At 41.4% G+C, this 13,113-nt stretch overlaps 1 non-coding gene across 1 annotated transcript; it reads right to left on the bottom strand.

The window, feature by feature from the left end:
* Positions 1–4,868: 4,868 nt before the first annotated feature.
* LOC138839027 (small nucleolar RNA U13) lies at positions 4,869–4,975 on the bottom strand. Its single transcript, XR_011375811.1, has one exon. It is a non-coding gene; the product is annotated as a small nucleolar RNA U13 (small nucleolar RNA).
* Positions 4,976–13,113: the final 8,138 nt, after the last annotated feature.

Below are 13,113 nucleotides of genomic sequence, written 5' to 3'. Positions count from 1 at the left end.
CATGCTGTACCTGGGGTAACAGGTATACATTCTGATACCCAGCTATTGACTGAGATGGTAACTCAAGAACTTTTTGCCCAGGCTAGCCTGGAATCCTCCTAATCTCTTCCTTCCAAGTAGCTACAATAATGACAGGGTAATTAAGCCACTGGCACCTGGCCCTTCTTCTACTCTTAATCTTCAAAACACAAGGTTTCCCCAGGCCCGCCAAGTCCCAACTGCTCTCTATTTTCTGAATTCCTGTGTGTGGTAGAGTAGAAATAAGATGGTGGGAGAACGGCCGTTCCTTTCATTGCGCTCCTCTCCGCAAGTTGGAGATAAAGACACAAGGAGTTGACAGCGTCCTCATTTTATTTTCTGATGTGCCTGGCACAGACACCAAAGACAGCTCCAAGTAATTGCTCTCCAAGCCCCAGTGAACTAGAACATCTTCATTTAAGTCATGCATAGCCTGGAATTTTCTTTTCTTTTTTTTTTAAAGGAGAGAAAGATGACTTTCTGCGGTAGTTGCTAAGCAGCCTGGCTCTCTGGGAGCTCAGATGTACAGCCGAGGCTTTGCTGAATCTCAGCGGGAAGCCAGCCAGCCCTGCAGAACTCTCTCCTTATGTAACCCTGACAGTCTTCTGATGCTTCCTGTGATTTGAACTACCCACCACTCACCCCCCGCCCCACCATTAACTGGTGACAAACTGGGAGAGGAATTGTGCTACTCACTGAGAGCTTTAGGTCCGATCTTTGGGGAAAATGACAATGGAAAGGCCTGAGGGAAAGTGCGATTTCATAGCATTTCACTTACTGCGTTATAGTGGGGGGGGGGGGCGGGGAGGAAAGGAAAAATTAAGAAGACAAGGCAGTAAAACAAAATTATGTAATTCTGGTGAACTTTAGTGATAATTCTTTCTATAAAGATATACAATTAATTGGAATCAGACATGAGTTAAACAGGCTTAGAAAATAGTCGTCCTAAGAGTCACTAACTGATTTTAATGAATGGATGAGCATATTCTATTGTTTTGACACTGTTTCAATGAATATTGCAATTTATTTTCACTTTAAAGACTAAAAGCCTCATTATTTTTATTACATAACATATTCATAAGATATAGTATATTATATACTCGTTATACATTATATATTCATTACATAAGATATTCATTATATCATTACATCGCATTAATATAATGTAAATCTTTTTCTGTTTTTTCTATTTTACTTTTTGTTTTTTTCCAACACCCAGGCCTGGGTGCTGTCCCTGAGCTCCTTTTGCTCAAGGCTAGTACTGGAGCCACAACTCCACTTCCAGCTTTTTCTGTGATTAATTGGAGGTACGAGTCTCATGAACTTTGCTGCTTGGGCTGGCTTTGAACCATGATCCTCAGATCTCAGCCTCCTGGGTAGCTGGGATTATAGGTGTGAGCCACCAACACCTGAATCTATTTTACTATTTTAAGTATTTAGTTTTGGCTAATTTTTACTTTAACAATGCTGTTAGAAAATTTATATATAACTTTTTAGCTTTTACTTATTTTTATTAGCATATATTAATAGTACAAGGAGGTGGTGGCTTGTTCTATTTCATATGCAGTATGCTTGGAGCAAGTTCACCCTCTATTATACTCTCTTCATGCTTTTTTTTTTTTTGCTAATTGTGGGGCCTGAACTTTGGCCCGAGCGCTGTCCCTCAGCTCTTCAGCTCAAGGCTAGTTCTCACTTGAGCCACAGTGCCACTTGCAGCTTTTTCTGCTTATGTGGTGCTAAGGACTCAAACCCAGGACCTCATGCATGCAAGGCGAGCACTCTACCACTGAGCCACCTTCCCTGCCCCATGCTTCTTTTTTAAACAGCAGTTAGTGAGTCTCATCATGCCATCTTCGCCTATAATTCTTAATATTTATTGTCTATATGTTCTTCAAAGATATTGATGTTTGTAGTTAAATCTAAAAATCTAAAAATAATGGCATATGTGTATCTTTATTGTTTTAGTTTCTCCTTTATAACTTATTACATTATCAAAGAACATGGACCGTTATCAGTGGTGGTAATAGGTCAGACAGGTCTTTTTTTTTTTTCATTTTAACTGGAATTTCTCTAGAGTTTTAACCTTGAGAATAAGGTTGGCTATTGTCTTTAGAAAGATGTCCTTGATGTCTGAAGGAAACAATGCTATTTCTAGTTTTATAAAAGATAAAATAAAATAAAGAGGGCTGGGAAGGTGGCTCAGTGGTAGAGTGCTTGCCTCACATGCATGAAGCCCTGGGTTCGATTCCTCAGCACCACATAAACAGAAAAATCCAGAAGTAGCGCTGTGGCTCAAGTGGTAGAGCGCTAGCCTTGAGCTGAAGAGCTGAGGGACAGCGCCCAGGCCCAGAGTTCAGGCCCCATGACCAACAAAAAAAATAAATAAATAAAAATAAAAAATAAAGAACAAGTACTTCTCTTGCTAACACTACTTTTAACAAGCCAGGTGCTGGTGGCTCATGTCTGTAATCCTAACTACTCAGGAGGCTGAAATCTGAGGATCATAGTTTGAAGCCAGACCAGTCAAGAAAGTCCATGAGACTCTTATCTCCAATTAACCAACGAAAAACAAAGTGTAGCTGTGGTTCAAAGTGAGAGAGCACTAACCTTGAGCCCAAAAGCTCAGTGACAGCACCCAGGCCCTGAGTTCAAGACCCATGACTGACCAAAAAAGAAAAAAAAAAGATACTTTTAACATCCAAAATAATCCTTTTAAAATCAATTATTATTGTAAAAGTAATATACATAGGAGTAACAAAATAATCTTTAAACGTTTAAAGGATCTGGTTTTTGCATAGTTTAATTTTTTTATAAACTCAATCTATATCCTCATGTTTTGCATAAAATATTGGGGACAAAACATTGCCAGTTCTTATGGGTGTGTGTCCCAGCCCTAAGGCTTGAACTCTCAGCCTGGGTACTGTTCCTGAGCTATTTTGGGCTCATGGCTAGGGTTCTACTACTAATGTTCTCATGGACTTCCCTGGCCAGGCTGGCTTCAAACTGTGATCCTCAGGTCTCAGCTTCCTGGGGATTACAGATATGAGCCACAGTTGCCCAGCTTTCTTACAGATTTTTAAGACAAAAAAAGAGGTAATAAATTGAGAAATTTATTGATTGATCCCTAGAGTTACACATGTTCCATCTTCAGAATAGGGAAAATAAGAGACTTTTTAAATCCTATAATCATCCGTATAGCAGCTAATATTTCAGCACTTCCAAGCATGTATGGGTGAACAAAGCAACTCCCATGAGTGATACTATATGTTCATTACAAATAAAACATGCTGAATTAACCACAATGGTTTTCTTCTGGATAACTTTGTTAAAATTTGAATAAATATATTCAACTTCATGGATTCATTTATTTGGATCTAGTCCCGTAAGATGCCTTCCTAGGAAAGGTTGTAAAACATGGTGCCTAGCATCGATTTTCAGCTCTCAGAAATTTGCCATTTGAATAGTGCTATGTTCAAGTAGCAATTATAAGGAAAGGTTCGATCTTTCCAACTAGGTTTTTTTAAAAAAAAATCAATTCCTGGATGAAGCAATAGGTGTACGTGTCAGATATCAAATATCACAGAGTTGGGAAAGAGGAATTCAATGGTCAAAACAAACTTTTAGATGATGCTCAGAGATTTAAGTTTAAGCAGAAAAGGACACTGGCTAAGCATCTGTCCAACACTGTGGACAACAAACATTGCTCTATGTCCTACAGTATGAAACTTCCAGTCACTAAAGAGTACCTGATATGGACATCCCAAGTACATTCTCCACAAAGCAGGTAGCAAAATGGAGGTCAGAGGGTGGAATTCAGCACATGGGAAGGTCAGGGTAGGAGGGGGTGAAGAGCCCGGCTGTGTGTGATACAAGCCAGCAGCTGCCTTGACCTCGCACAGCAATCATTACAGCTAAAATGAGACTGTTCAGAACCAGTCTAAGTTTAGACCAACATGGCGGACCTTTAGACCTTTGGACTGATCAGACACTGGATGTAGACCAGTAAGGGAACCAAAGGGACATGACCTTGGAGGAGGTAGCTTTCTGCAGCTGAGCAATCCATGAAGAGTTGACAGCTAAGCGCTATGGACAGACGGACGGTACTGCCAGCAGCTGGGTCAACAAATCCTTCAGTGAAGGGGTCTCTGGACCATGTCTCACGGCGTCCACCCCCGTGGGGAACCTCAGTGCCTGCTTCAAACCCATTGAAAGGTGAGGGGGAATATATTTTTAAGATGTTTTATGTGGTTAAGCATTAAAAGAAAAACAAAGCCAAGAAAGGGTGCCAAACGTGAAGTGAGCTAACAGGCAGAACACACTTGGTCCAGATAGATGCCACAGAAGAACATGGTTTTAGGTCTCAGGAAACAGATGCAGAATATTCTGGAACATATGACCTTCAATACATAGCTGATCAGTGCTCCTCCAACCAAGGAAGAAGAAAATAAGTTGCTGCAGTATTTAGTATGTTTCAACCACATGTTTTAGTTCCACGTAAGACTTCCCAGAGATGAACTGCTCATCTCTTTCTTATCCGAGCTACCCAGCTATACCGCACCCCTCAGCCTTGCTTTCAGCCAGAAGAGATCACGTGACTGATGCGTTGCCTTCCCAAGCTGGCTGTTCACAGCCTCACACGTGCACCTGCGCTCTATCAAAAGACTTGGCGCAGGGGACAGAGACCTTGGAAGCCACTGCTGAAGGTCAGAGAGCCACCGATGGAAGGGGTGTCCGCCCCTGCGACCGTGCATGGAGGAGAGTGTCCATCACCAAGGACAGTTGCTTTTCCACTCACACCATCATATCCTGTCTGGGCGATGGCACCTTTGGCTACTTTTCTTTTTCCTTTGTATCAGATCAGCAATGTGTCTACGTTGTCACAAGATTTGGAAGAGACTCATGTTACCTACGTGTGGGGTGAACACACAATCACCATATTTATAAACCACAAAAGGATTCTAGTTCTAGCTAGCATTACCTTATACAGTTTCCTTAAATAAGAATTCCCCATCCTGTTTCTTTAAATAAGAGTTCCTCATCCAATTTAACCCCCACCCCCACCCCTTGTCTGTCTGATTCACTCTAATGAAATTCTATTTATCACATTTCAGTTGCCCCCAAGGGAGACACTCTCACTGTGGAAATCTTGGTCACTACCTGAAATTCTATCATAGAGCCTGGCTCATCATCTTGTCACGGATCCAACCTCTCTTTAGGGCATATCTTTTTTATTTATTCTTCTCCACCAGAAATTACAAACAAGTGCTTGCTCTCCAGCCACACTGTCACTTGAAGTCTCTCCCTTGCTCCAGTTTATGTCCTCAACAACAAGGTACATTGCAGCAGATGATTGTTGATGGGGTCAATAACAATTGAGAATTGTCACCAAAGGTGAGGATAAGCCTCTGATCTCTTCGGCACAGCAATACTGTGCAATAAGGCTACCCAGATACAAGTATGTCGACAGAAAACAGTACAGGTTGTGTACTGCTAAGCACCTATTTATATACAAAGGAAATCAAGTTGATGTCGAAGCCATTATTTCTGCACATAAAACTTAACACAGCTTTCTCTTTTTGTTCTCCTGACAAGATCAAGGAAACTGGCGTGTGTAGCTATTTTTAAGATATGCACAGGGTTCCCCTGAGCAAATGGTCTCTCACTAAATTAGTAAGTGAGTAATGGTAATGAGATTACTCTGGGAATAGCGCATGTCAGAAAAGCACAGTGCTCCTGGGAACAAAAAAGCAAGCCTCCAAGCCTTTCAGGAAATCTTAATCTGCTACTGAATAAACACATCTGTCCAGCACAGGGCCAAATAGCTCATAGATCCCTGATCTTCTAGAGCATAAATAAAAATTTAGACAATGCTCAAGGGCAATGCATTCTTGCCCTTCTCTGAGATTTGCACTGGAATTACAAATAAGTGGATGGGAAGAAAATATGGCCTTCTGTGTGTGGGGGGGTTAAGCAGAGATAAGAGTTTCACAACTTTCTTGGCTTTGAACTGTGATCCTCAGATCTCAGCCTCCTGGGTAGCTAGGATTATAGGCATGAACCACTAGCACTCAGATGCCTTCTTTGGTATTTTCAGAAACTAACAGTAAATGCCAGTGCTGGCTAAATGAAAGATGTCTGATTCCTATGCACCCTAAAGAAGCTCTAGAACCCTAGACCTGCCCCTACTCCTTCTGTGAGGATGACCCAGCATAGTAGCTATTCACTTCTAAATCAGCCTTTTTTTCTTACCTAAGAACTGGTGAGACTAAGACTCACTCATGATTGCACATTTGGTACCAAGGTTTTAGTAAATGTTTATTCAATCGCTGTCAGCTCATCATGGAATTTTCCTACCGCCCTCAAGCCAATAGTGATGAATTCTCTCTTTGTTATGAGTCAACTTAGGCAGAGCACAAAAATAATCATCAGTCATAGACTCTCTTTTCTGACCAGGGAGGATGTTCCATGGAGACAGGAACGTTCTTGCTCCTTCTTGGTATTTGTGGGGCCAATCATCTCTCTCGTGCAATCCTTTGAGGATGCTTGCATCACTGGCATCATCTTATCATGATGAGTTCTTGACATTATCACATCCCTGATGACTCTGCGTATGCAGAACTTGTTGGCTAGCTCTGGCAATGTCTTCATTTTCGGCCATTACTGTAACCCATAATTGGAAACTTAAACAGCTTGAACAAACGCTGCTTTATTAGCTCACAGCTCTCTAGGCCAGAAAGTCCAGGCAGGCTCCAAGTCTGTGCTGTGCATCTCACATGATCAGCCAGGCTGGGCTTTTCTCTCAAGTCTGTAGGGGGAAAACACACTTCCACACTCATTCAGGCTGTCAGTAGAATTCACTGTCATGTGGTTGAAGGACTGAGATCCTCAGAGTCTTTGTTGGCTGTTGACCAGGGGTGATAATCAGCTTCTAAAGCCACCCACTTGCCCTGGCTGGTGACCTCCTTCTTTCGTGTTCAACTTGGTAATGGTGGGCTTGGAGTCCTCCTTGGAGGAAGTCCTTGGAGCGAATTGCCCTTCCCTTCTGTCTCCTTTATCAGTCTCTGCTGTTGCTTTTAAGGGCTCGTATGCTTACATCAGCCTGTCCTATCAAGGTGATCTCTCTGCTGATTTGTCACTGGTTCAATTGGCAAAATAATCCTTTGCAGTCGGTCAAACATGATCTCATGCAGCTACCAGGAGAATGGGAATTTAGAACTGTCTCCCATCCTCATAGTAAGCGAAGAAAATAATCCCAAATGCTAGACAGTTGTTATATCAATTAATCTCAGATGAAATAGCCATTGTTTCTGCCATATTCTAGCTGTTAGAAATTAGTAAGACCACTCACGCTCAAGGGCAAAGGGTGAGTGTACCAAATTTGGGGTCCTGGCAGGCAGGAATTATTGAAGATCATAGAAAGCCAGCCTACTACAGCAAGGAAAGGCAATTATAATACAATGTATTGCTTAGTTCAGCTTGTATACAAACATAATAAGGTAAATCTGGAACATTTATGTAAGCAAAAGTATCACAACATGAAACTGAGAGGTGGTAATTACAGAACAAAACATGTTTGATAAGAAAGAGAAGAAAGCTAAGTGTTCTTCGTGTTCCCGCAACACCTGAAAATGGTGAGTGGAGAAGTAGCCCTCGGTGTTATTTAGAGACATAAATGGGAAATGGAAAAATCGGAGCTGGAGAAACGTCACTATGGGATGGTTGCTGGCGAGAATGGCTATGGTTTATAACATGGCTCATAGAATCCATTGACTCGTAAACCACGTGTGCATGGAACTTTGGTTAGACAAATGGGAAAGAAAACAAAATGGAAAAAAAAAAGGAAGGAAAGTGAGGAAAATTGTGAAATTGCTAGTCTCTAATGAAAACAACACCTCTCTGCGATAAAACAATTAAAAGAAAAACGTCACCCCAAGTAATATAAAATAGGAGAGGCCAATAATGAAGACAGACCATAACCAATGGGTAGTTGTATCTCTATCTATTCCACTTGCACATTTAACCATCTGACCCTCTGTCTGCCCTCCAGGCCTGGGACCAGCCGGGAAGCCCAGCCTAGAATCTGCCTTCTGTGTCTCCCTTGTTTCCTACTCTGCCTCCCCTGCTTCCTGATGCTTGGTGGCATTTCTAGATGATCAGTCTAATGGTCAGGCTTTGGAATACTATCCATGCAAATTTGACAGCTCATGGTTATTTGTGAGACCCTCAAGTTGGTTCCTAGGCCAAACTCATGTCCACCCTAGCCCTTGCGCCCTAGCAGCCAGGGGCTATGTCTGGATCAAGATCAGGCTGCCCGCTCCTTGCCAGTCAGTCCCATGGAGTGTTTCCTTCCCAGGGGCTTTTCCTGACCTTCCAACCTCAACGTGCATTTGTCCACATCCCCATCAATGCCTGTCACGTAACTCCACCTCGTTTTCTTCTAGCATCTGCCAAATCTTGCTTTTGATTTTTCTTTGTTTCATTCACAGGGGTGTTCTTGAGACCTATGATTAAAGTTTCTGCATTATATCAGCTACCCAATACATGAATAAATGTGGAATAGAAAAGTAGATTTGTGTAGTGCCATAGCTCATATTTACTGCAACATACTACATAGCAAATCACCCTAAAACTTGACATCTTGGAGCAGCAACCATTTTTTTTCCCCCTTGATCATCTATCTATGGGTCAACTCGAGTTCAGCTGGCCTTGGGTGAGCCCAGGCAGGCTCGTCTCCATGCATGCCTATGTTCAGTCTCATACCAAGTGTTTCTTCATGGCTCTCAGACTAGATGCTCCCTGGGACATATTCGTCTCCCAGCAGACCCCCAGACAAAGGTATCAGAACCATTCCATGCTTTCTTTTGTCAGTCATGGGGCTTGAACTCAAGGGCCTGGGTACTGTCTCTGAGCTCTTTTGCTCAAGGGTGGACTCTACCACTTTTAACCACAGCTCCACTTCCAGTTTTCTAGTGGTTCATGGGAGATAAGAGTCTCACCAACTTCCCTGCCCCGGCTGGCTTCGAAACATGATCCTCAGATCTCAACCTCTTCAGTAGCTAGGATTACAGGCGTGAGCCACCAGGGCCCAGCTGTGCCATGCTTCTTGAAGCCTCGGTGGTGGGAACTGCTACTTGTTTTACACCTTTCTACTGATCTAAGCAAGTCAAGTGACTAAAACTAACAAGGAAAGTAAGAAAGTATACCATGGATGCTGCCACTTAGGCTCATGACAACAAATTTGAAAACACTGATAGAGACCATCCAACAGTAAAACCGTAAATCATTTGGATCTCCATTTTTCAGATAAGAAAACAGACTCTGAGAAATGGAAATCAAAAAAATACTCCATGGTTATAATGTCAAAGGGGGGCAGACATCTTAAATTAGCACAATAAGTCTATTTAATCTGAATAGACTAATAAATGAATTGCACCAAGGGAAAGAATCTATTGGAGAGGTAGGAATTAAAGGCACAGCCAGAAAGGAAGATCTTAGGGATGGTAGGGGATAAGGTCAAGGTAGGCCTGGGAAAAGAAGGCTGCTGCCTGAAAGAGAGGGAGAATGAGCAGGTCTGCACACATGCTTCTGGGCTGTAGGGAAGGAAAAACAGGATCCTGAAATGCAGGTGTGTGAAATAAAGGATCACACGAGGCCAATTTAAAGATGCCCGGTCATAGCTTGCATTGGGGGAGATTCATGATTGATGATGGCTTCTCAGACCCCAGTGTTCCCAGCCAGCTAGCTGTCCCACTTAGACACGTTGCACGAAGGTTTCACTGTCTGTAAATCACCAGACTGTGCTCAACACCATCAGTGAGTGCTGCTATCCTTCCACCGCCATGAGCTCAGCTCTCTCCCTGACGGAGGTGTGAGAGTCATTAGTTTAATCTGAAGGCAGCAAGAGTTGTGTAGGTGGCTTGAAGCAAATAATAAAGGCTTGCAGTAGAAGCGAAGAGAATTGTAATAGAGGTGACTAAGGCATCAGCAGAACATCTATGGAGACATAACCATAAATCAGATGCCGTGTCCATTCCTGCGGTTGAGCGGCTTCCTCCAGAGCCCCTTCATTCAGCCTCCATTCACAGTGGACCGTAAAATGCAGGGGCAGGTCCTAGTTTCAGGCAGAGTATGGTCTAATCAGCATAGCCCTGAATGAGTTAATAACCAAAATCTGAGGCAAGAGACTCATGCAAATGTAACCTTTCCATCTCATCTGCCCATATCAGATGTCACTGTCACTTAATTTTCTAATGAATTGAAGTCATAGGCGGTGCTTTAAGGCAAAGTTAGATGACGTCACTAAAACGTGGGCATCGAACAGTAAAATATAAATTCTATATTCCTGTTTGTTACTAGCTGGGTGAGAGATCCCATTCACCTTGAGATAATATTTTCACAAAAGCATTTAGGGAGAAGAGGTTCGGCCCCACTGTCCCAAGAGGATCACTGATCACCACTATGATGTATGATTATGACACTAAATTTAAAAACACACAGGTATAAACCTCTTCCCTCATTGCTGCTAATTAAAAATGTGAAGTGCCAAGGTCACCAAGTGATAGAACTATGAAACTTTGCTCTAGGTTCAAGTGTCTTATTTACAGATTTAAAAGAAAGAAGAATTGAAATAGCTTATTTTGTAAAAGGCATATTAAAAAAAAACTGGCAGCAAAACCAATTCCAGTACCAGTCTGCGCTTCCGTCTATATGGCCCCATCAGCCCACGAGGCCCCAGCTCTCCATGACAAGTAGCTCTGAACGTAGAGAAGAGAAAGGTATCGAAAGAACAGGTTGCAGGCAACATCTTGGCTCATCACATGATTAATTGGCAGAGGCTTTCCACATAGAGCCCGAGAGACACAAGACTCACCGTGACAATGGCACAGACAACTGCGATCTCTTTGAGGGCCCACACAGCCAGCATGTCAGACACTCAAAGATGTCTTCTGAATGAATACTTAGGTAATCCTAAGTGACATCTTTAAAGGATTCAGGAAGGTTGTGAAATCACTAGGTGCTGACTCAGCCAAAGCCAGCCAGTGTGCCCAAAGAATATTACCATTCAGGCTCATCTCACAGTTTAGGACTAACCCTGAGATGTTAATGGCCTGCGTAATAATCTTAAGCATTCCAGACACTACAAGACTACAAGTTGCTCCAGAAACATGGAACACACACACACACACACACACACACACACACACACACACACACACACACACACACACACACACACACACACACACACACACACACACACACACACACACACACACACACACACACACACACACACACACACACACACACACACACACACACACACACACACACACACACACACACACGGAATTTTTTAAAAAATAAAAGAATTAAAAAACCAAAAGACTTTTGGAAGAGCATTCTAAAATGTAGTTAGGAAGAATTTGAGGTGACGTAAGCCTGATGTAGGACACTGAAAAAAGCTTGATGAGGAACTAATAGTGCAAATCACAGAAATAAATGTGATTGAAGAGGAAAATATCTGGTCATTCAAGGACACAATCCATGACAGTGTATTTATAATTCAGGAAGAGGAGACATTCTCTACTAACCAAGAGAAGTAATCCGTTCAGTCCTGAATGCATGAAGTTTGAATTTTTTTTTCCATCTAGCTTTTATGTTCCAAGGGATAGAAATGTCAGACACAGCCTTCCCTCTGGATGATGGATCACAAATAACTTCTGCACCCTGTTTCACACGTGCCAGTACTAAATTGAGCCCAGGGAAGATATAGACACTGGAGCAACACACTGATGAGAAATCTATTTTTAAGAGTAATCGTTAAAATTGGAAAGATTTGTCAAGTTTAAAAAAAGAAAAAAAAACTGGGAGGAAATTATTTGAGGCATAATTCTAGGAAATTCAAAGCTCGAATGAATGGACCAGCTATTTAGTTCCAAAGGGCTAAGAGAATCTTTGCTCAGTTTTAAACAGAATTCTGAATGTTTTTAAGGTATAAAGGCAAAAGGAAGTCTTTATAGCCTGAGAGATTTGAAATATGACTTGGAAGAGAGGAAAGTATCTCTGAAATAAGAAAAAATAGAGGAAGCAAATATATCTTTTTAAAATTTTTTATTTTAGGGCTGGGGAAGTGGCTTAGTGATAGAGTGCTTGCCTAGAATGCATGAAGCCCTGGGTTCAATTCCCCAGGACCACATAAACAGAAAAAGCCAGAAGTAGCTCAAGTGATAGAGTGTTAGCCTTGAGCAAAAGAAGCTCAAGGGACAGTGCCCAGGCCCTGAGTTCAAGCCCCAAGACTGTCAAAAAATTATGTTTTATTATCTTTAAGTAGTTGTACAAAGCGTTTATCATTCAACCAATTTTTATATAAGTATAATGCATCTTGATTGATATCACCTCTTTCATCATTCTCCCCTATTAAATAATGTATCTTAAATATTGAGATATAAAAAATATGCCTTTAGGGAGATTCATTCTTCAAACTAAGATATGTATTTATAATTCAGGAAGAGGAGGCATTCTCTAACCAGGGGATAGAAATGTTAAACTAAGTAATTCAAACTAAGATTATCCTAAATTGATTATTTAATTCATTTATCAAATATTTTGTTTTCATGCCCACTCTGAAATACCACCACTGGGTATTTATACCAGTGACAATAGTAAGGTTATAACACATAAATTCCAATGACGAAAACATTCAATGAAATATCATTTTGGTAGAACCACAAGACAGAAGTTGAACCAGAAGCCAGAAAAGTAATGATGTTACCAAGTGGTAACAATTACTTGGCAGATATTATCTGGGTACTCTAGTCATGTTATTGTCATTCCACAGTAATAATCTAGGTATTCTTTTCATAAAGAAGGAACACATTCAAAGAGGTTAAATTACCTGTTAAAGTGCAGCACTTGCTTAAAAGAATCCAAGTATAATCTAAAGGCCACCAAATAGAATGATGGTTAATTATATCCACCAATTTATTGTTATATAAGCCTTAAAACTAATTGTTTCAAAGATCATACAACAGAATGGAAAAGACTTAAGATCCAATATTTAAATATATTCTTGAGAACATACATACATACATA

Source organism: Dipodomys merriami, unplaced genomic scaffold, assembly GCF_024711535.1.
Source record: "Dipodomys merriami isolate MVZ:Mamm:240054 unplaced genomic scaffold, mDipMer1.0.p SCAF_29, whole genome shotgun sequence".
Lineage (NCBI taxonomy): Eukaryota > Metazoa > Chordata > Mammalia > Rodentia > Heteromyidae > Dipodomys > Dipodomys merriami.
Note: the sequence above shows the minus strand (reverse complement) of the source record. Positions and strands in the feature narration are given on the sequence as shown.